The following is a 21,868-nucleotide window of genomic DNA, read 5'->3' as shown; positions in this document are numbered from 1 at the left end:
ATTTGCTATATACATGCATATTTTTTAGAGGTTTAAAAGAATAAATTTAAAAGATATAAAAGTACCTTGATTATAACTTATAAACTATTGTTACTTCTAATCAGTGAAAATAGTGTATCAATGATGTGATTCAAAAAACTTAAACTAAAGAATACTAGTGAGTTCACTTTATAATTTCACTTTACTTAATAAAATTAAAGTTTTGGTCTATCCATATCATCACCATCATTCTCTTTGCCACTATCAGAACTGTTTTGCCTTTATGTTAGTGCTGAAGTTGTTATAATTCTTATTTATTAGTCTAACAACTTCTGACTCTTCCTACAACTGCTTTTACTGAATTTGGTCTTTCCTTCCTTTCGTACATAATTAGTATATATACCTTCTTTATAAGAATAAAGTAGTGTGGATTATGAACTGAAATGCAGTAAATAAATTACTCTACATTTTTAACAAAATAGATGTTGGCAATTCTAAGTTTTTAGCCTATGTATTTTCAGTAAAACTTATAATTATAAATTTTCCTCTCTATGTATAGTCAGGGTGTAACCTGCAAAACTTGTAAATTACAAAATTATTATGTTAAAACACTACTTTGCTCAATTTCTACAGAAATTATTCATGTATTACTGCCTAACATTAAATTGTTACTGTGAATTAAAACCTTATGGGGAAGATTAAATACATTAATTTATAATGTCAGTATGACCTCTGTACCTTTGAATATTATCTATAAATTTAGAAAAGATGAATCACTTCTTCAGAAGTTGAAAAAACTTAGTTTATAACCTATAAATGAAATTTAAAACTACTAATACAATTATTATGTAACTGTTAGCTAGTATTCATAATTTTGAAAAAAAACCTAGGATTTTGTATTGAATTACCACATCAAATGTTGTTTATTTACAATCTACTCCCAACTGATATTAGAGTAATAAGTACATAATATGTGGTATTTTAATAGGCTTTTATCAGGTACCTTCATCAATGATTCTCTGTGCAATCATTCATAATCGATTTGTTCTGGCTAGATTTGTTTCAGTCTTCTTTTTTCCAAAGGTTGATCTAGTAGGTACCTAATGAATAGGTTTTTATGTTCTGATTCTGTTTTTGTATTTATTGAGCCTAGGAGGTATTACATCTCCTTATTACATATTATTACATCTCCTTATTAAATATTAATGATATTTTTAGATTCTCATGTAAGATTTGGTTTGTTACATACCAAATTTCTCCAGATATACCAAGTATCTTAGAGTAGAATAGCTGCATGATTTTGCTGATACCAAAATTTGCATACATATGCCAAAATTGGCATAAGTATATATTTCTAGATGGGCAGTTTGTTTTCAGGACTTTGTATTATGTATCCAGTATAAAATTTGTATTTTTAGATTAAGTTGGTTTTTGTTTTTATGATAGTAGGTGATATTTTGAAGAACTTGTCACATAAAGCAGTAGTCTGGCTATCATACACAATATTACATTGAGAATTAGTTTTTGTTTTATTCAATAGAACAGGTCAAAAGTCATGATTGTAGCTAAACCCAATCAGCCACCAACTAAAACCAACTCTTATCACCCAATCAGCTTGTTACAAATATTGTCAAAAATATTTGAAACACTTTTGTTTAAAATAATAGAGTTAGTTCATACTGAAACATCAATTTGGATTAGAGGTGAGAATGAGCTCATTCTATGTCAGGTTTATGAAGTGAATGCATATGCTTGGTTGTTTAAATTCTTTTTTGACTTTCCATTATGAGTGATCGTCAGAGGATCACTACATACTATATTAGTGGAAGCTCCTGTTTTTTACATCTTGCAGAGCTTTTCTCAGCCTGTGTGATAATATGTTTAAGATTATTTTGTCTAAAGGATTCCTTTTTCTTTGCCAGGTTCTTCTTTTTCTGTATGTCTCTTCTTTAAAAATATTAATTTGGAAGTTGAATTGGCATCATATAGTATTTTATGCTGTTTAGTTTTTAAACCATTTGTAGTTTTTGTTATAATAATATTAAGGTACCAAAAAATTGCAAATTTTGAACATTTCAAGAAGATGTATGTGGATTAAACTACTTTGTCAAATTCAACTCAGAAAGTTCAGTTTAAGTTTATACTAGAAGCATTCATCCTGTTATTTTTTGTTAAAAACAGTTAAATGTACCTACTATAAAAACATATTTTTATAATTTTAGACTAGTGATTTAATGTTTTGTCTTGAATTTAAAATGATATGAAATACAAATTAATTTGAGGCAGTGAATGGTGGAATTCAATAATTTTTACAGTCTGTTTAACACTAGTTTATTTGAAATTATTTATCTGGTAGAGCTGATATACCTGAAATTATATCTCAATCAGAATGTGTGTTCTGTTTGTAAGGTAACATGTCTATTCAATGAAGAGAAAACCACAATTTTTGGGCATGCATTTTTTGGTGTCCTGATTGCAAGGTTAAAAACCTGGTATTGATTCAGAGAGATAATGGTTCAAAGGTGCATCATGCTTGCAAGTCATTAACAGATACTATTATTAAGGCTAATAAAGTGGATATTTCATATTTAAATTTGCTTAATACAGAAATTCAAGATAAGAATGAACTACTAAAAGTAAACAATAATCTTCTTAGTCAGAAAATTGAATCAATGGCAATTGAACTTAAGGCATTGAAAGTCACTGGCTCATCTTCTGTAATCACAAACAATTAGGTGGGTGTGGAGAACATTTGGTGCCAGAAATTGATATATTAGGCTGTAAATTATTGATCTCCTGTGAATTAGTATGTCTTTGTTAATTGCTAATTTTGAATATGAAGTCAATAGAGAAAATCAGTCCCTTGTCCCTGAGATAGGTCACATCATATCCTCAGTATCTCCTTATCTCTCCAGAGTAGTTCAATAAACAATAATTTTTATGTAAACCCTTTCAATAAAAGTTACAACTTTTAAAAAAGCCAATTACCATCTTCTTTATAAACTGTTCTCTGAGACCAATTGGAAATTTTTAACTTGTATGTCTGATGTCAATCTAGCAGTCACACTTTTATGTGATTGCCTGTATAGCATACTAAATCAAACTGTGGCTGTTTTCAAATTTAATAAATATAGAATAAAATATGGTGTGTTGTATACAGGGGAAATTATAAAAGATCTGCAGGTAAAGGATTCTCTACATACAAAATGCAAAAAAGTAAATCACAAGCTGATTATGTTCCGTTTTCCAGTTTTAGAATAATAATAAAAAATAACAATAAAACACTGAAAACTTTGTTTTCAAAACTTTGACAAAATTTATTCTAAACTCTTATCACTATAGCTGTTTCGGCTGATTGTCTTTCTCAAGTGATCTAATTTTGGCATGCGTTTACACTTTATAGTCTCTAATGAAATAGGTTGAGGAGGGGAGAACTGTTTGTCTCAAGTTGGTCACTCAGAATTATATCTGTGTTTTTTAATTTGTTGATTTCCATAGATTCTAACAAAGATAGTTTAAGGCCTTTATTTTGAATGTGAAGAATTTTAAATTCATCATTAAAAGAATGATTATAATCTAGAAGGCGAAGTGCGTATGTAGAATCTGTTTTTCTATTATTGAAAGCCCTTTTATGTTCTGCTATTTGTTTATTAACATTTCTACCAGTTTGACGGATGTAAGTTTTTGGGCAGTCACCACATTTAAGTTTGTACACATCACTGTGTAAGTGTTTTTTATTTTGGGTCTTGTTGTTTTTAATATATTTGCCTAGGTTGTTATTTGTTTTGAAAGCTGCTGTTATTCCTTTCTTTTTTATGTGTTTGGCTATTTTTGTTGATATTTTGCCTGTATATGTAATCGAGCAGAAGGTACTGGGTTTTTTATCTGGTGGTGGAAATACTAATTTCAGGGCTTTCTCGTATAGTTTTTGATTTAACATTTTATTAATCGTTTGTTCGTTCTCAACCTATTTCATTAGAGACTATAAAGTGTAAACACATGCCAAAAATAGATCACTTGAGAAAGGCAATCAGCCGAAAAAGCTGTAGTGATAAGAGTTTACAATAAATTTTGTGGAAGTTTTGAAAACAAAGTTTTCAGTGTTTTATTGTTCCATAAAATGAATTTCCATCAAGTAACGGTCGAATAAATCAATTATTAATAAAAAATAAGATTGATATCGCATACAGAACCTATATAAATGAATCTGAATCTTCTCTAAAGAGTGATCCCAACCAATTTTGGAAATATATTCATCAAAAACAAAATAAATCTCGCATGCCTGGCTTTATGATACTTGGAAAATCCACATGTGGGACACCTCAAACTATTGTCAATGCATTCTCTAATTTTTCCAGAGTGTTTATGTAAACTCGTACCTCCACTTCTCTTGAGTATTCTGATCAAGACGAGTGCTCTCAAAATATATTATATACTCCATTATTCCACTGAGGTTGAAGTCAACAAAGCCCTTAGAAAAATGGCCCTTAGAAAACACAGCTGGTCATGTCAAAATTTCATCTTTTATTCTGCGAGATTGTTCACAATGTTTTACAACTCCCCAAATATGAATTATATATTCAATCTAGCTATAAAATCTTGTACTTGTCCAGAGTTTTGGAAGATTGCTGAAATATCTCCAGTTCATAAAAGTGGTTCAACAAATCATATTAAAAATTATAGGCCAATTTCTATTTTGTGGTATTTCTCGACGGCCTTGGAGGTGTGTGTCTATAACAATCTATTTTGTAAGCTAAGAAATTAAATTTCTGTGAAACAACATGGTTTTTATCTTATCTAATATTAACTTATTATCTTATTATTAACTCTATCAAAAGTTACATATCTTAACTGCATGTTACAAGAAGCGTGCAAAGCTATAGGTGTACGGAAACAATGGAATGTGGTATATATTGATTTCTCAAAGGTATTTTACTAGTTGGACCACAGTCTTATGACTCAAAAAATTTTGTCTATGAGTTCCATTATGGCTTTACCACTTTTTTTATTTCGTATCTTAAAGGTTGGTCTCAATTTGTTGAATTTAATGGATTCCAGTCAAATTCTTATTATGTCCTAAGCGGGGCCTTCACTGTTCCCCATATCTTTCTCCACAGATATTTGCCATCTTTGTTAATGACATCACTATGAGTATCTCGTCTAACTACCTTTTATATGCTGATGACTTAAAACTAATTTGTGTAATCTAAAGTAACAATGATTGTATCCAAATGCAAAAAGATACTAATACCTTATCAGTCTGATATAAGAAATACATGTTATCATTCAATGTCTGAAAATGCTAGATTATGACTGTTTATACTAGTTTATAGTATACACAACGAAATTAATTTTGATTATAAATTAGGCAACATCATTATCATGACAGTTGACTCTATCAGAAACCTGGGGGCGACTTTAACAGTATACTCAGTTTCAATAAGCATATTGATGAGATTTTGAAATCTACACTTAAAACATGTGACTGCATCATCAGGTCAACAGCAGATTTTAAAAATTTGGACAGCCTCACCTCTTTGTACTGTAGTCTCATAAAATCTAACAGCTCTATGGTGTGGTTCCTTTACTTTGAGGTCCATATAGATAGTCTAGAGTATGTACAACTAATGATGAATGTATATGTGGACAGCTAGCTGATCTAAAACATATGCTGTTAGAATGTCCTTTACATTTTATTGAAATGTCAAATTTTTATACCAATCTCGTTTAAATTAATGTTCAATTACCTTCTAATATAACACATCTTTTAGAGTCAAATGATCTAGATGTATGTAAAATTTTATAGTCATATTAACAATACAAAATTAAAAAAAAAATTAATAAAGAATAAAATTAATAAAAAAAAATTAAATAAAAAAGTTACTAAGAAGATCTAAACATCCGAGGTGTCAAATCGGGTTTATGTCTTAGCGTAGTAATAAAAAAAAATAAACAAAAAAAGTACAACAATAAAAACAGAGTAAACAACTAGTAGTAAGTGTTTAACATTTCATGTCTTAACTGTCAATGCAATACAATAGTTTTAAATACAGATACTAACCCTGTCTTGTATAAAGAGAGAACTCAAAACAAATTGACTAGTCAGTTGGTTGTTAAAACCAGTGCCAGTAAAACGCACAGACATAGAGTATGTACAACATAGATTTTTGAAGTACACAGGTTTCAAACGTTATGGTTAAAGGAATTACAATCATCAGGTGCATATGCAAAGGTTTTAATTCCTATGTCTTAAACATTTTGATATATCACTGTCAAGTTTACTTATTCAAACTATGTAACTATAATATTGATGCATCAGAGCTTTTAAATGAATGAAAGATATTTTTACGTCCTATGCACTTTAGGAAATATACATTTTTATAGGAGCTGCTCCTGGTTTAATACCTTCCAAAATAATGTCATTGATTTATTTAGTGGCTTTTTGTCTTACTTTAAAAAGAAAATGGACTCTTTGGTTTTGGCATTGTGAACTAGATATTTGCTTGTTTGGGTATTTTTACCTGTGCTGTTAATAAAGTCGTTGATTAGTTATTTTTGGTATTAAATTGTATTATTTTTGACAATACACCAATTGTCTTTGTATTGGGATTTGACTGTTAGAAAATAAAATTTGATTTGATTCTTTTCTCTGTAAGTATTTGTCTAATGTAAAGAGGAATTTATCTTTTTGTTTTTTTTTTTATAACTTTGGGGTAGTAGTTGTCCATGTGGCACACTGAATATTTTGTTAGGTGTGCGTGGGTTCCTCTAGATCATTGTTATCTCTTTCCGGAGCTGTGGAATGACCTCGACGAGGTGGAATGCCGAGTAGTCGGTCTTGGACTCTACTAATGTGAGGGTAGCATGACCGAAGAAACAAAACAGTCCAAACAGCGTCCGGCGAGATTGCACCGGGTGGGCGGCTACCGCTAAAAGGCGCAGCAATCATTCCCAATTGCTGTGCCTTCCTCCTCAAAAAACCTCCCTCTGATTGTACCTATCCCTGACAAAAATTGAAGCCCTTAGATCCTCACTGTCTCCTTCCACGTCTGCGACATAAATCACAGTCACCAAATGGTCAACGATCAAGATATCCAAAGATACATCTGACCTGAACTCCGAGTACAATCAGAAAGCATCATCCACTGCTTATCTATCCATCCATCTCTCCACAGTGTAGGGTAAGCAGCTACACTGAGAAACACGAATGAAACAAATGAATGTGTTTCCTCCGATCTTTATTCTTCTCGACGCATGGGAACAGGTATGGATGCGACACAACCGACAAAAAGGCTTAAACAGCTTGAAAAGTGCAATGGATTTAGTAGAGGCCATAAAAGATCTAGGGAACAAGGGACAAAGGTAGCAACATCTCTACTGTGTAGTAGGAGAAATCACGGCGTGGGTGGAACTAAGAAAGGTGCTGGAATACAGCCTGTAGAGTACTGAAGTGGAAATTACACTGGTAGTTCCAAATTTCAGAAGAAGGACAGAAAGAGGGAATATTACCATCAAACGGGGCGAGAAGTTGTACGCGTACATGGTAAAAGATGTCAGATAGAAAGTGGCGTAAAAAACAGCGCAGTCGACATCAAAAAGATGAGAACGACAGTACAAGGAGACCTACGGCTGGAGCTGATAGGACCCAGGGACAAAATCACGGAACTGTCGACGCAGATTGCGTCGAAAACGGGTCTGAATGTCAAATCGAAAGTTTAGGAATGTCTGGTACTAATACACGACGTTGACCAAACATTGGAAGATGGAGAAGTCATAAGGGCGCTGGCGAACTATGTGGGATCAAGAGAGAGAGAGAGAGGAGGATCAATTGAAATCTGAAATAGGAAAGAGGAACGGTTTGGGGGAGATACGGTAGTAGTTAAAGCTAGTAGAACAGCGGATGACACACTGGTGCGGCATAGAAAGTTCCTGATACGACTGGTGAACTGTAAAGTAATGACACCCAGATATCGACCAATACGCTGCTACTCGTGTCTACACTTCGGGCATACCAGGAACAAATGCAAAGAAAGGATTTTAAGAGACAAATATCTGAACTTCTGGGGTGTGCAAAAATACGTCACCTTACGGAATCTACAGCGAGGACCACAGGGCAGAAAATTGTTTTGAGTTCAGGAACGTAGCCGAAAAAGACTCTAGGGGAAGGGGAGCAAGTATGCCAGAAGGAGGAAGATTAGGCCTTTAAATTTAACTGTACTAAGGATTAATTTAAAGGGTTGATCGTAGTACAGGTGAATTTGGGGAGATGTAAGACGACACATGATATGCTTATGATCAGGGGACAGGAATTAAAAGCGGACCTGTTGGTAGTGTCCGAGTCAAATAAAAAGATTACGGCCCAAGGAGGCTGGATCACGGACAAAAGGCAAGATGTAGCACTTTATATTAGAAACAGAGATATGGCGGTGAAAACTTGCCAGAGTAAAGCGGAATTCCCAATCTTGGAACCGTCACAATAGTGGCGACATATATCTCCCCTAATATTACACTACGAGAATATAAGAATCTGGTAGAGGAAATAGCCGGAAAAGAGACTAATCGTTGTTGGGGATCTGAATGCAAAATCTATTTCATGGGGAGCGCCAAGAAATGATGAGAGGGGAGAAATGTGGAAGGAGATCATCCGGACCTTAAATTTGGAGCACTCAACAACGGTAAGGCTACTTTCGTCAGGGATGAAAGTCAGACACATATCGACGTCACAATGGCAACGATACCGATAAGTGGAAAGGTGGCAGAGTGAAACGTCCTGGATGGAGAAATATTCACTAATCACAAGTACATTCTGTTTAGAAGAAGAGGAAACAACAAAACCAAGGGAGAATGGCATGTCGAAATATCTTGACAAAAGAAGACTCAAAGAGGAAAACCAAGGGATGGAGAGCCGTTCTCGAAACTTCGAAGAAGAATACGAGAAAATAAAAGATATAGTAGAAAATTTTTCAATAAAATCCTTTATAAAAAGGTATATAAAAACCCAGTCGGGCTATGTTAAATAGACGAAACGTTTTCGGAATAAATATTCCATCATTAGTGTCCTAAAAAGTATTTAACCACTTAATTAAAAAGAACATGAAATAATTTAAATTTTGACAAAGGTTAATGTAAAATGTGGTTAATACTTACAGGTTAATACATGAATGTAGCCACTAAATATGGGGGTAAAAACCCTTTAAAAATTATTAATTGAAATTTAGTTTACTTTATTTCTTATATAAAACTTAATTTACCAGCTCGACTTTACCATCAATATTTATTAGCATCTTATATTGCTCCGAATAGCTTCACTATAGAAAGTTAATGTTTTAGAAAACTGCATATTCATATGTATGCACAGTATTATGGTTGTTGGATATAACGAGATCCGCTTATAACGAGGTAATTAGTCTGCCATTTCAGTTCTCGTTATAGAGGGAGTCTACTGTATATACATACACATACACGTTTCGCAATATTTGTGGCATCACATACTATATCCACAATTGTGGCAAATCGGAGTAAACATACTGTGATACTGGCACCCTTCTTGCAGAGTGTTTATGGATAGGAATTACGTTAATACACTTCATAGTATTAATATTGCATATACTTAATAAAAATAGCCCAGTCTGGTTAAAAAAAAAGGTCGAAAAATGTTTCGCAGATATCTGAAGCTTTTAAGTCATAGGTGGGGATTACTAGATGACGAATAGATGAAAAGGTACTCGTATTTTTACCTTGCGTATTTTTTAAACAATAATTTATGGTCACAATTTGATTTTTTGTCTAGTTTTTTCCCTTATATTTTAAATAAACAATATTTATATCATTTTTTTATATCAAGAATATCTTTATTTTCCCGTTTTTTCAATTAAAATTGATAAATAATTTACGGAGATATTTGCAAAAAAGCAGTTTTTTTGCACTTATAAATTTTATTAATTTTTTTATTAACAAAATATTACTAATACATTTAAACATCGAGGAATTACCGTCTTTTAAATTTGTGCGAAATTTCCCCCCGATCGGTCAAATAGTTTAAAAGTTATTTAATTTATTTATCCCTGAGGCCAATTATTTAAACTATTGAACTTGCCCTATGAATGATGCCAGACACATTTAGCAAATTTCATAGGATTCTTTGAGACTTAAACTATCTCAGAAGTTAAATGCATATTGCGTTTTCATCGAAATTATTTACAAAATAAACGTTTGAAAAAGGGGTATGTTTTTTACTTATAAACAATTGTAATCACTTTTATATTTTTCAAGCTATAGACTTATACGTACAAATATTGGATAGCTGGTAAAAAAACTCACATTAAAAAAAAAAACCTTCTATGAGCAATAGGAACGAAGTTAGCGACTATTTTTAAAAAAAAATCATATCTCCATTGTTTATAAACATTAAGAAGTACAATTTGCACAAATTTTGAATGAAAATTTAAACTTTATAGTGAAACTTATAGCTATAAAATTCATCTAATTGATCCATTTTTTTCTATTCTTATCGATTTTCTATTTTTTCCTTTTATTTTCGAATATAGTGAAGTTGTGTATAGCAAGTTGTTATTGTTTTAGATGGATCTAGCAAAAATAAATGCCGTGTCTTGTATTTCAGAGACAAAAACAAACAATAAAAAAAGTGAGTGATTTAGCTTAAAATACTCCGATGAGAATACTAGCTGCAAAACTGGTAAAATAAAAATTTAAAAAACGAATTTTCCTGGAACTAGAGGAGAACGTTGTGTTCCGTTCGTCTCTGAATTTGCAAGTAAAAAGTATTCCATCATATTTCGAGGACTTATCGATATCGAATTCAGCGACCCAGCAGCCAAATTTGAAATAATAGAAAATTAGATCTTAGAATAAAAAATAGGGTAAGTAATTTTGTTTTTTTGTAAGCCATACATATTATAATATATAGAAATGCTTAAGGAAATATACCAAGTGACATAGAAATCCGAACACCCCGTTTAAATGATTTTATTTCAATCAAATTTGGTGTAATTTATTTATCTTACTGAAAAAAACAAGTGATAGTTTTTAGCCTTATCAGTTGGAGATTCCGGTTTTTATACTTTTTGTTTTTAAATTCACTAACAATCTAAAAATGAATATTTCAGCCGCAGTAAAGATCCAAATTTGGCGGAATGTGGTTCTTGACATTCTTTACGATTGGTTACGATGCGTAGAGTACGGAGACCTGTACAATTTCGTCAACTTAGTAAGTTTGATAGGGGCCGTATAATGGGACTTCGGGAAGTTGCAGTTAGAGTGCAAAGAAGTGTAGACACCGTGGTTAGGTGTTGTCAGGCATGGCTTCAAGAAGGCCGTACGCAAAGAACAAGGGGCACTGGACGCCGCCGTAGAACAAAAACCGTGAAGATCGCCGCCAAAGATTATTGGCCTTAAGAGACCGTTTCTCCACTACCAGCTCCATTGCAAATGAATGGTTTGCAGAACACGGAAGACCTATTGGCATGCGAAGTGTTTACCGACGAATGAGAAGTTTTGGCCTGTTTTCATACCGACCACACTGGGTCCTCCCTTTAACTCCAGAACACCGTCGTAATCTCCTTCAATGGTGCAGAAAACGGTCACTCTGGAATCAGGAATGGAACGGTATTGTCTTTAGTGACGAGTCTCGATTTGTTTAGGCATGCACGATGGTCGAGCGAGGGTTAGAAGGCGACGTGGTGAAAGGAGGAATCCACAGTTTTTTGTTGAAAGACATGTTCATCACACTGTTGGAGTTATGGTTTGGGGTGCTATAGCTTATGGTTCCAGGTCACCTTTAATCTTCATCAGAGGTAACGTGAACGCGCAGCGTTATATCCAAAAGTTCTAGAACCCCACCTTTTACCCTATCTTGACACCCTGGCAAATCCAACTTTCCAACAAGATAATGCCCGACCACATGTTCCAAGAGTCACAATAGACTTCTTTCAACATAATGATGTCACATTGTTAGCGTGGGCACCAAGATCTCCCGACTTATCCCCAATTGAGCATGTGTGGGATATGATGGGTAGGAGATTGCTCAATTTGCAACGTCCTCCTCAGACTCTACAAGCACTTCGAGAGGAGTTGGTGGTTGCCTGGAATGAGATACCACAAGAGGACATTGACCACCTGATCAGAAACATGCCTAGGCGCGTTGGAGAATGCGTAACACATCGGGGTGCATCCACACATTATTAAAGGTAAAAGGGCTTTAAAGCAATGCAATCATTTTGAAATTTTAATCATTTACTTATTATGCTTCATTAAGTACTTATACAAAATTTAATTAAAATAAAATCATTTAAACTGAGTGTTCGGATTTCTATATCACTTGGTATAGTTAGGCAGTCTGATAATCTAATATTGACTATTAAAAAACTTTGTAAGATAATTTTCGATAAATTTACGGAAATTGATCCTAAAGTTTGGTTAAAGCGGTTAAATACACATATTTACAAGTGTAATAATATCATTAAAGGTAAGAAATTACCTATTGGAACTGTTTGAAAATTGCAAACCAACGTAGGACATTTTAAACATTTTCGAAGAATAATTCTAAATTTCAATAGACATGTTGGTCTAGGACTTAATTCAAAATAACGGAATAGAGTAAAATGGGAAAATGTCGTTTCATATTTTGCAAGCCAAATTAAGACAGGAGTTATAATAAATTTATATCATAAGGACGGAATACCGTTTTTTGATGATGCTTTTGCCGTATTTAAACAAAAAGTTAAAAATGTTTTGAGAATACTTAAAGTCAATACTACTTTCTGTGGGGAAATTATTAAAAAGTCAGGTGACAGTGAGAGTTTAGATTTGATCTATTTTAGCACTAAAATGTCATAGATAGTTACTCAACCGATTTACACATTTGTTTTAGCGAAAATGTTAAAGATATAATTTTTAAAAAGATGTCTGAATTTGCAGAAAAAGATTCAGGTGAAGCTCTCTCTAAAGTAATCCCATTAGAGGCTAATATTAATACAGTCGAAATTGGAAACGGCTCATCGTACATTAAACTTCCTAAGCAAATTCAAAAGCATCGAGCATGTATAAATATCAAAAATGGAGATCAAAATTGCTCTTATTGGACGATTATTAGTAGCTCTCTTTATCCAGCTAAAATAAATAAAGAACGTACATCACCATATCCATGTAAATAAATAAATAATAAATAAATAAATAATACATAGTATAACAGTGAATGTTTATGGTTATGGAATTAAATTAAGTTAAGGAAAAACAATTTTACGACGTATACCTGCTAGACTTACGCAAAACAAGCATGATAGACATGTAAATTTGCTTCTTATTCAGGATAAATATGTTTCAAAGTTAAATGATTACGACGCTTCTCCTAGTAACGATGAAAATATTAAAATAAAATATTATTACTGGATTAAAGATATGTCTAGGTTGTTAAGTTCTCAATTAAGTAAGGATACAAATAAAAAATGACTGTTTCCAAATACGATTATATTGCTTTTAGAAATTTTACGTACAAACAAACCACTCCGATTATCATATATGCTGATTTTGAATGTCAATTACATAATTTTGCAGATTCCAATGTAAAACTGAGCAAAACAGCAAAATACCAAAAGCATATACCTTATAGTGCAGGCTATTATTTTAAATGTGCTTATGAACATTCTATGTGAAGATTTTTCAAAAATATTAGTCCTTTTAGTTAATCTACATTATTCGCTGGTTGCAGTAAGTACTTTATTACAGCTCAGCACTACCACTATACTTTTAGTATATTATGATTTTTAGTTATTCTTGCTTCTTCGTGGTTCTATATCACTAGCACTGAATATTATCACTAGATTTCAATTTAAATGACATTGGTATACAGCATACATATAACTTCAGAATTCACCCATTTAAATACAACTGCTTTTCACACGACACTAAGTTAAATCACGTCATATTTGTCCCTAATTTTACTATACATTATTGTTACTATGGAAACAGTGTTTAAAAATAGATTATTATAGTGTTAATATTTTAATAAATTAGAACAATTTTCTTATTCTTAGTTAGGGGTAATTTACTCCTAAAACTAAGGGGTAACTTTTATTTAAGCACGTTAATTCAGATCAGTTTACAGATTTAAAATACTTTATTTGGTTTCCGAGATATTGCGAAAATACGCATCAATATTATTATATACCTCTGTAGATATCATGTTCTCCTGATACAAAAAAATAAATTAAACTGTCGTCAAAAAAGGTACTTTTAGAAATAAAATGGTTCTGTAAATTCTGCAATGAGAATCTGCCTTAATGAGACTTTCAGCTCGTGTGGCTGTAATGTTCAGTACAACATGTGAATTTTGTATTATAAGTTAAAGTTTGATCTCTCTTAAGTTATTGAACTTAAGTTTGTTCAGCTTTTTTTGAGTTCAAATATGTATAATGTTAAAGTACTTCTTACTTTAAAAGGTCACTAACATGAAATACAGTTTATATTATTCAGTTTATTGAACTATATGCGAGAAATGTCTAAGCCATTTTTAAAGTATATTCAGTGCTCGTAATAGGTGCCTGATCAAGGAAACTTACAGTTAATTTACATTTGTAAGATGAAAATATGGGTCATTTTAAATATTTATATCGGTTATTTGTAGATTAAATGTCACACAAGACACCTTTTCATCGTACTTTGATTATTTATTTATTTTTAGTTATCAATATGTCGATATCTGATATAATGTGTATATAAATTTAATGCAGTTTTAAGAATTTGTATACACTATTTTAACAATAGCAAAAAACATTAAAATTCACCAGATTATACAAGTAAGAAAAAGAACCAAAGCACATGACCTACTTGAAATTAATATGGATCCTCCTTTAAAAAAAAACAGTTTCATCTTTATTTAATTATCGTTTTTTTAATAATGTCACAAAAGAAATAATATATTAATGCTTTTTAAGTACTATCTACTCCTTATAAACTTATACTATCATAATGCTTTACTTTCTTTATTAGATTCTTAATTTTTTACTACAGTTTCTAATGTAGTTTTTATATCTGACTGTAGAAATAACTAAAATTTCTACATACATTTTGATAGTACGTATTTGATGAGCTACGTATGTATCTTCTTTCACACTTTTCACATTTTAATACCGAAAGTATTCAAGTACTATAAAATTTTCCCGTCTTTATACAGCTATTAATTTTAAATTCTTGCTTTTTTCACAACACCCTGTAGGTATTTACTTGATGAGCTACGTATGTATATTTTCCTTGTTTTTCATATTTTTATAGTGTGTTTAACAAATGTTTTTCTTTGTTTTAGATTTACCTAACAAACGATGACTTACTGGAAAATTTAATACGAGAAATGGAAATACCAGCAAATACTGTTCTTTTAAATGCGTCATCTTTATCTACAAGCTCCAGTTGTTAGAATCAGGCTGCACCTGTCATGGAAAATTTACAGACCGTAGCGCCCAATACACATCTAGGCCAGTCTGCAACCCACCCAAGACCTGTTGAATTAACCCAAGAGCATATCCAAATGTTTATTAAACATTTGGAAACGCAATACGGGTTTTTTTATTTAAAAATCCAAACGTGGTCGGTCTTGATGGAAAAATGTCAGGGAATTGAAAAAGAGTGTGCAGAAAATTATTTCACTTCCGGTGACCAATCCGTGTACATAGATAATCTACTTATGTCCATAACAAATGATGTGAAGGAGGAAGTTGACTTAGAGTATCCACGTGAATTACATGATAAACATAAAGATTTTCCATTTGCTGCTGAACACCGCATTGCTCCCGGTTCAAAACTACTAAAAATATTGCAAACTCTTTAATAAGTCAAAATATATTATTCATTATAGAAATTTAAAGCAGGCTTTATCCAACGGATTAATTTTAACTAAAATACATAAAGTTTTGAAATTTAATCAATCTGCATGGCTGGGGCCCTATACCGAGTTAAATACTAACTTACGGGCTGCATCTAAGAGTAGCTTGGAGAAAAATCTATAAAATCATGAACAATGCCGTCCTTGGTAAGACCATGGAGAATATAAGGAGGCATAGAATTGTAAAAATTGGAATGGAAGTTATGGAGCCAAAACCTTGATTACAAGTATTCGGTTTCACAATACCACTATCTTTAGTGAAAACCTGGTGGCCATCGAAATAACCAAATCAGTAGTGTGCTTTAATAAACCTGTATATAGGTGCAGCAATCCTAGATATATCAAAATTATGTATGTATGATTTTCATTACTCCTTCATGCTTCCAACGATGGGAGAAGAAAATTGTATGTTATTGTATCCTTTAAAACGCTTCCCTGGGGACATTGTTATATACCATAATTGTTTTATATTGCGGATCTCGCAAAAATGAATGGTGTCTCTTGTATTGCAGACACAAACGTTAAGTATATCACAGTAAATATAGGTAAAAGTATTTCATCATATTTGCGAATCCATCAAAATCAGTAATAAAATTGAGTAATTAGTCCAAAATACTCCGCTGAGAATACTATTTGCCAAGCTGGCAAAAGGCAAATGTTTGTAAAAATTGTTTTAAGAAGTTCAACTTAGCTCACAAAATACATAAAAAATCATTAAGAACAGTATTTGAACATTATCATATTGTTTTTGACAGTAAGATAATTCTATCAAAGTATATCAAAATATGTTTTATTGGTGCCAGAGTTGTTTTAAACAGGTTTTATTTAAAATTAAAGAAATAGAATCATGTACGTATTCACCACACCATGCATCTCCACATAAACATAGATTTATTGGTTCAGACGATAGAGATTCTAGCATAGATACTTGAATTGGATATTTAAAAAATATGTATGGCTGTTGAAAAAACATAATCACTCATCCTCGTTAATTTGTTGTATATAAATAAAATGTCTTTAATGTAAAGTATTGTCTTTTATTTACCCTTTAGGGTAATACACTCCACCAAAAAAGTATCGCATCACCTATGAAACTGCAAATTTTGCATTAAAAATAATTTAAAACATGGATTTTTTACGTACGTAACAAGTATTAAAAGAAAAATGCAGAATGTGCGAAAACCAAAGGTTTTATTTAATTTATTTTATAAATTAGAAGTAAGCGCACAAACAGCATTGAATAAAAAAAAATAAAAATCAAAAGTAATTATAATTTAGTAAGACTTATTGCCTCCTCTAGATCTTATAACATCTAGACAACGTTGTGGCATATTTCCAATTTTTTTCTTAGATAATCTTGATCGATATTATCCCATTCTACGGTTAACCGTTTAACGTCCTGAAGATTAGCTGGCGTCACATTACCAGATCTCACCCTTCTGTAAAGATGGTCCCAAACATGTTCTATTGGATTTAAGTCCGGGCTGTGCGCTAGCCAATTCAAAACTTATAAATTTACCTCCTGAAGGTACTCCGTAACGATTCTTGCGACGTGTAGGCGTGCATTTTCATGCATTAAAACAAAGTAATTACTAATAAATGGGGCGTAAGGAACAACATGCATCTCCAAAATTTCTCTAATGTACCTATCAGCAGTTAAGGATCCTCCATCTAGCTGTACCAATTCGGTTTGAACCCTAAGAAATATTCCGCCCCAGAGCATAATAGATCCTCCTCCAAAGTTTGTCGCCGGTCTTAGGTTGCATTGAAAATAACGCTCGCCATCTCGTTTATAAACTGGTATTCTTCGATCCGAAGTGTATAAACAAAATCTTGACTCATCCGTAAAGAGTATGTTAGTCCAGTCGTCGATATTCCAGTTTACGTGCTCTCTTGCAAATGTTAGACGTGCTATACGGTGTTCCCTTGTAAGTCTCGGGGCAGTGGCAGCTACTCTGGCCCTAATTCCAGACTGTCTTGAGATGTGCCCAACAGTTTCTGAAGACCCACATACATTTCGAGTCTCGGCTAGGTCATGTTAAGTTGACTTGCAGTCACATGTCTTCGACGCAAAGCCTGACGAACTAAAAATCTATTGTCCACATGCGTAGTTGCTCTTGGCCGACCTGTTACAGCTCGTCTTTCATAAAGACCAGTCTCTCGGTACCTTACTACCACTCGTGATACTGTCGACTGATTTACACCCACTAAATTTGCCACATATCTCTGACTCCTTCCGTCTTCAATGAGGGAAATTATTCTAACCACTTGATCTCTCGTTAAATTTAAATTTATATTGTCACGACCTTCCATACTCAATATTTAATACGAAATTTTAAATTAAACTATACTTTTTACAAAAGTAAAATAAGTAAAGACTGATAATATAAAAACCAGACAAAATAGCAATTAACATTTTTTTTTCTTTAACAGTAAGCTGTATTTACAAATTTCTTTTTAATATTTATTCTAGCCTTAATATTCTTAAGGGCCAGAAAAAAATAATTTAAATTAACCAAATGCTGTCAGAAATATTTGTAATTTTATAAGTGATTCGATACTTTTTTGGCGGAGGATATATTACGAAAATAAAAAAACAAGTTTTAAATACATACTATTTATTAACACCTAAAGTTATCCAAGTCATTTACAATTTTAATTTTATATTATATTTTATATGCAGGGTGTTTCAAAAAGGTATGTCATAAATTAAATCACGCATTCCGGGGACAAAAATAAATTGATTGAATCCAACTTACCTTAGTACAAAAGTGTACACAAAATAAGTTACAGCTCTTTGAAGTTACATAAGTTAAATAAAAATTGTTTTTTTGCATTATCTCCTAAACTACTTGACATTTTGTAATAAAAATGGACAGTTACTTTCTTGTTCTGAAAGCATTTTTCATACAAAAGAAACAACAAAATCTAAGCGCACAGAAAAATTTTAAGGGGGTGTGCAGTCCTAAATCCCCCCAAACTTTTGAGTACGTTCAAATCAAATGAATTTTGTGGCATCATTAGTTTAACACATTATTTTTAAAACTTTTGAATCTTATGACTTGTTCGAAAAACTAGTTTTTTCCCAGTTGGCCATAAAATTACAATTAGTTTCTACGGATACAATAATTACAAACAGTTCCGTCAATAATATTCAATAATTTGAAGCTATCATTTATTGTGTGAATAAGATTAATATTAAAAATTTTGATATTACAATGGCCTACACATTTCAGGAAATGGCAGATATACATTTAATTTTGGGTAAATTGGATCAGATTAAATTATGATTTCAATAGACTATCGGGAATATCGTAGGTGAATGTCAAGGAAATAGTGCAGCAGCCGCAAGGCGTTATGCAGTAAAATACCCCAATCGAAATAAACCCGATAGATGATTATTTCTGACCGTTGATCGTCGTTTACGGGAAACGGGTACATTCCAACCGCAAGTTGCTGGCAATAGTGGTCGTCCAATAATGGATGCAAATGATGAAGATATTTTAGAAATCGTTGAAGAAGTCTCTGGATCAAGTACAAGGGTAATAGCTGCTCAACTAAATGTTCCTCACGTAAGGGTTTGGAGGCGTTTGAAGGATCAGCTGCTTAAACCCTACCACTTAACAACGGTTCAAGAGTTATTGGTTAAAGATTATCCTAAAAGGATTGGATTTTGCGATTGGTTGTTAATAAACACTCGAAATGTTAATTTTATTAGAAATATTTTGTTTACCGACGAGGCTACCTTTAGTAGAAATGGAATAACAAACCATCATAACTAGCACATTTGGGCCGACAAAAATCCTCACGCCAAAAAAACGACTCATCACCAAAGAACTTTCAAAATCCAAAGATGTTTGGGCAGGAATTGTGGATAACAAACTAATAGATCCAGTATTTCTTCCTAACAATTTAAATGGTGATAATTATTTGCAGTTCTTGCCTCTTGGCAAACGATTTACAAGAGTATTTGGAAGAAGTGAATATTGTAATAAGGCAAAATATGTGGTTTCTACAAGATGGCGCTCCACCGCATTACAGTAATGCATTTCGGAAATACCTTTGCAGGCAGTATCCTGGTCGGTGGATTGGAAGGGGTTGTGACTCACCTATTTCTTGGCCACCCAGAAGTCCAGGTCTTAACCCCATGGACTTTTGCTTTTGGGGGTTTATGAAAAAGAAAGGGTATTCTGTAACAATAGAGGACGAACAACAATTATGGGTTAGAATAATTGAAGCTGCAAATCAATTTCGTCAGAAAAATATGATTTTTCATCGCATTCGGTTTTCCTTATTAAGACGATACCGAATGTGTATTGAAGTGGTCATTTTGAACATTTATTGTAATATCATATTTATAGAGGTTATAGACATATTTTGTACTTGTTAATTTATTTAAGCCATTTATTTAGTTGCACGTAATTTTTTAAAGGTTAATGAAAAGGGCCGTAACTCAATAAAAACTGTAATGATGCCACACAATTCATTTGATTTGAACGTACTCAAAAGTTTGGGGGGATTTAGGGCTGCATACCCCGCTTAAATTTTTTCTGTGCGCTTAGATTTTGTTGTTTCTTTTTTATGAAAAATGCTTTCAAAACAAGAAAGTAACGTGTCCATTTTTATTACAAAATGTCAAGTAGTTTAGGAGATAATGCAAAAAAAACAATTTTTATTTAGTAACTTTAAAGGGCTGCAACTTTTTTTGTGTACACTTTTGCACTAAGATAAATTGGATTTAATCAATTTATTTTTGTCCCCGGAATGCATGATTTATTTTATGACATACCTTTTTGAAACACCCTGTATATATACATATTCTCTCATCGCAAGGTTTAACAAAGTATCTGGTGGTATCTGATGGCTAAAACAATAAGATTAGAACAAACGCTGGTAAAGCTAGTGGCGGCGTATCAATTTATGTTAATTCACATTTGGAATCAAAGGAAATCCCTATACAATCAGAAGTAGAGATTGCACTTAGCAGTTATAATAAAATCTTCAACACAATATTCTATATGCAATTTATATATTCCATCAGATACCGAAATCACTGCCAAACAACTCGAATTGTTAATAGAACAAATTCCAAAACCCAGATTATCAAAAACTCTATACCCCACTTAGGAACATTTGAAACTGATATTGATATCATCGTTGAAAAATTTACTACAATAATTATAAAAGCTGCAGAAGAAATTATAGTTAAAACAAGCAGGCCAAAACGTAAACAGCCCAGCAAACAGACCGACGTGTTAATGACGTGAATTTTCGGTACGTTTGTCACCAATATACGTAAATTGCTTAAGTGAATTTCACGTGAAAATTTGGTTGGAATGTCACATTGAAAATACGTATTTACATTACGTGAATAACTCGTCTTCAATAGACGTGTTATTTACCTTATATTGCAATAAAATGTTTCGGGAAATTCACGTTGAAAACACGTGTTGATTCACGTTACTTTTAGGGAATGTATATATTAGTTTTCACGTGAAAAATACGTCCTCAGTTCACGTAAATAATTCGTCTTTAATTTACTTATGAATCACGTAATTATTATTCTCACATATATTATTATGATATAAATAAAACAAGCACATGAACTATTAACAATGTATTTATTTAGTAGAATTTAGTGACTTAAAAACATTTGTCTTGCATAATTACTATACAAGGTAAGGCATCGAAAACTAAAGACCAAAAGACACATTAAAAATATGCAAAAACAGGTCTATTTTTATTTCGAGGAGGACACTTGTTTTTCCTAATTGCACCATCGCCAACCATTCGCCAACCATCATTGACGTGAACAACCCCTAAAATTTAAATAGAGAATATACCAAATCACCTCTTTTGGGAAAGCGTTATGTAATTTAAAGTGTGTCACCTCATTTTACAGCTATTTTTATTACCAATTCAAAGCAGTAAATAATATTATCCTGAAATCATATTAAGTGAAAATAAGACTGAAAAGTGCGATTCTGTTAAGTC

The 21,868-nt window shown here is 32.4% G+C and overlaps 1 long non-coding RNA gene across 1 annotated transcript; it reads left to right on the top strand.

Moving 5' to 3' along the window:
- Nucleotides 1–8: 8 nt before the first annotated feature.
- On the top strand, nucleotides 9–17,030 carry LOC140452378 (uncharacterized). The gene is made up of 3 exons (XR_011952179.1): nucleotides 9–157; nucleotides 10,561–10,859; nucleotides 15,299–17,030. It is a non-coding gene; the product is annotated as an uncharacterized lncRNA (long non-coding RNA).
- The last annotated feature ends 4,838 nt before the right edge of the window (nucleotides 17,031–21,868 follow it).

The sequence above is a fragment of the Diabrotica undecimpunctata genome, chromosome 10 (assembly GCF_040954645.1).
Source record: "Diabrotica undecimpunctata isolate CICGRU chromosome 10, icDiaUnde3, whole genome shotgun sequence".
NCBI classification, from domain to species: Eukaryota; Metazoa; Arthropoda; class Insecta; order Coleoptera; family Chrysomelidae; genus Diabrotica; species Diabrotica undecimpunctata.
Note: the sequence above shows the minus strand (reverse complement) of the source record. Positions and strands in the feature narration are given on the sequence as shown.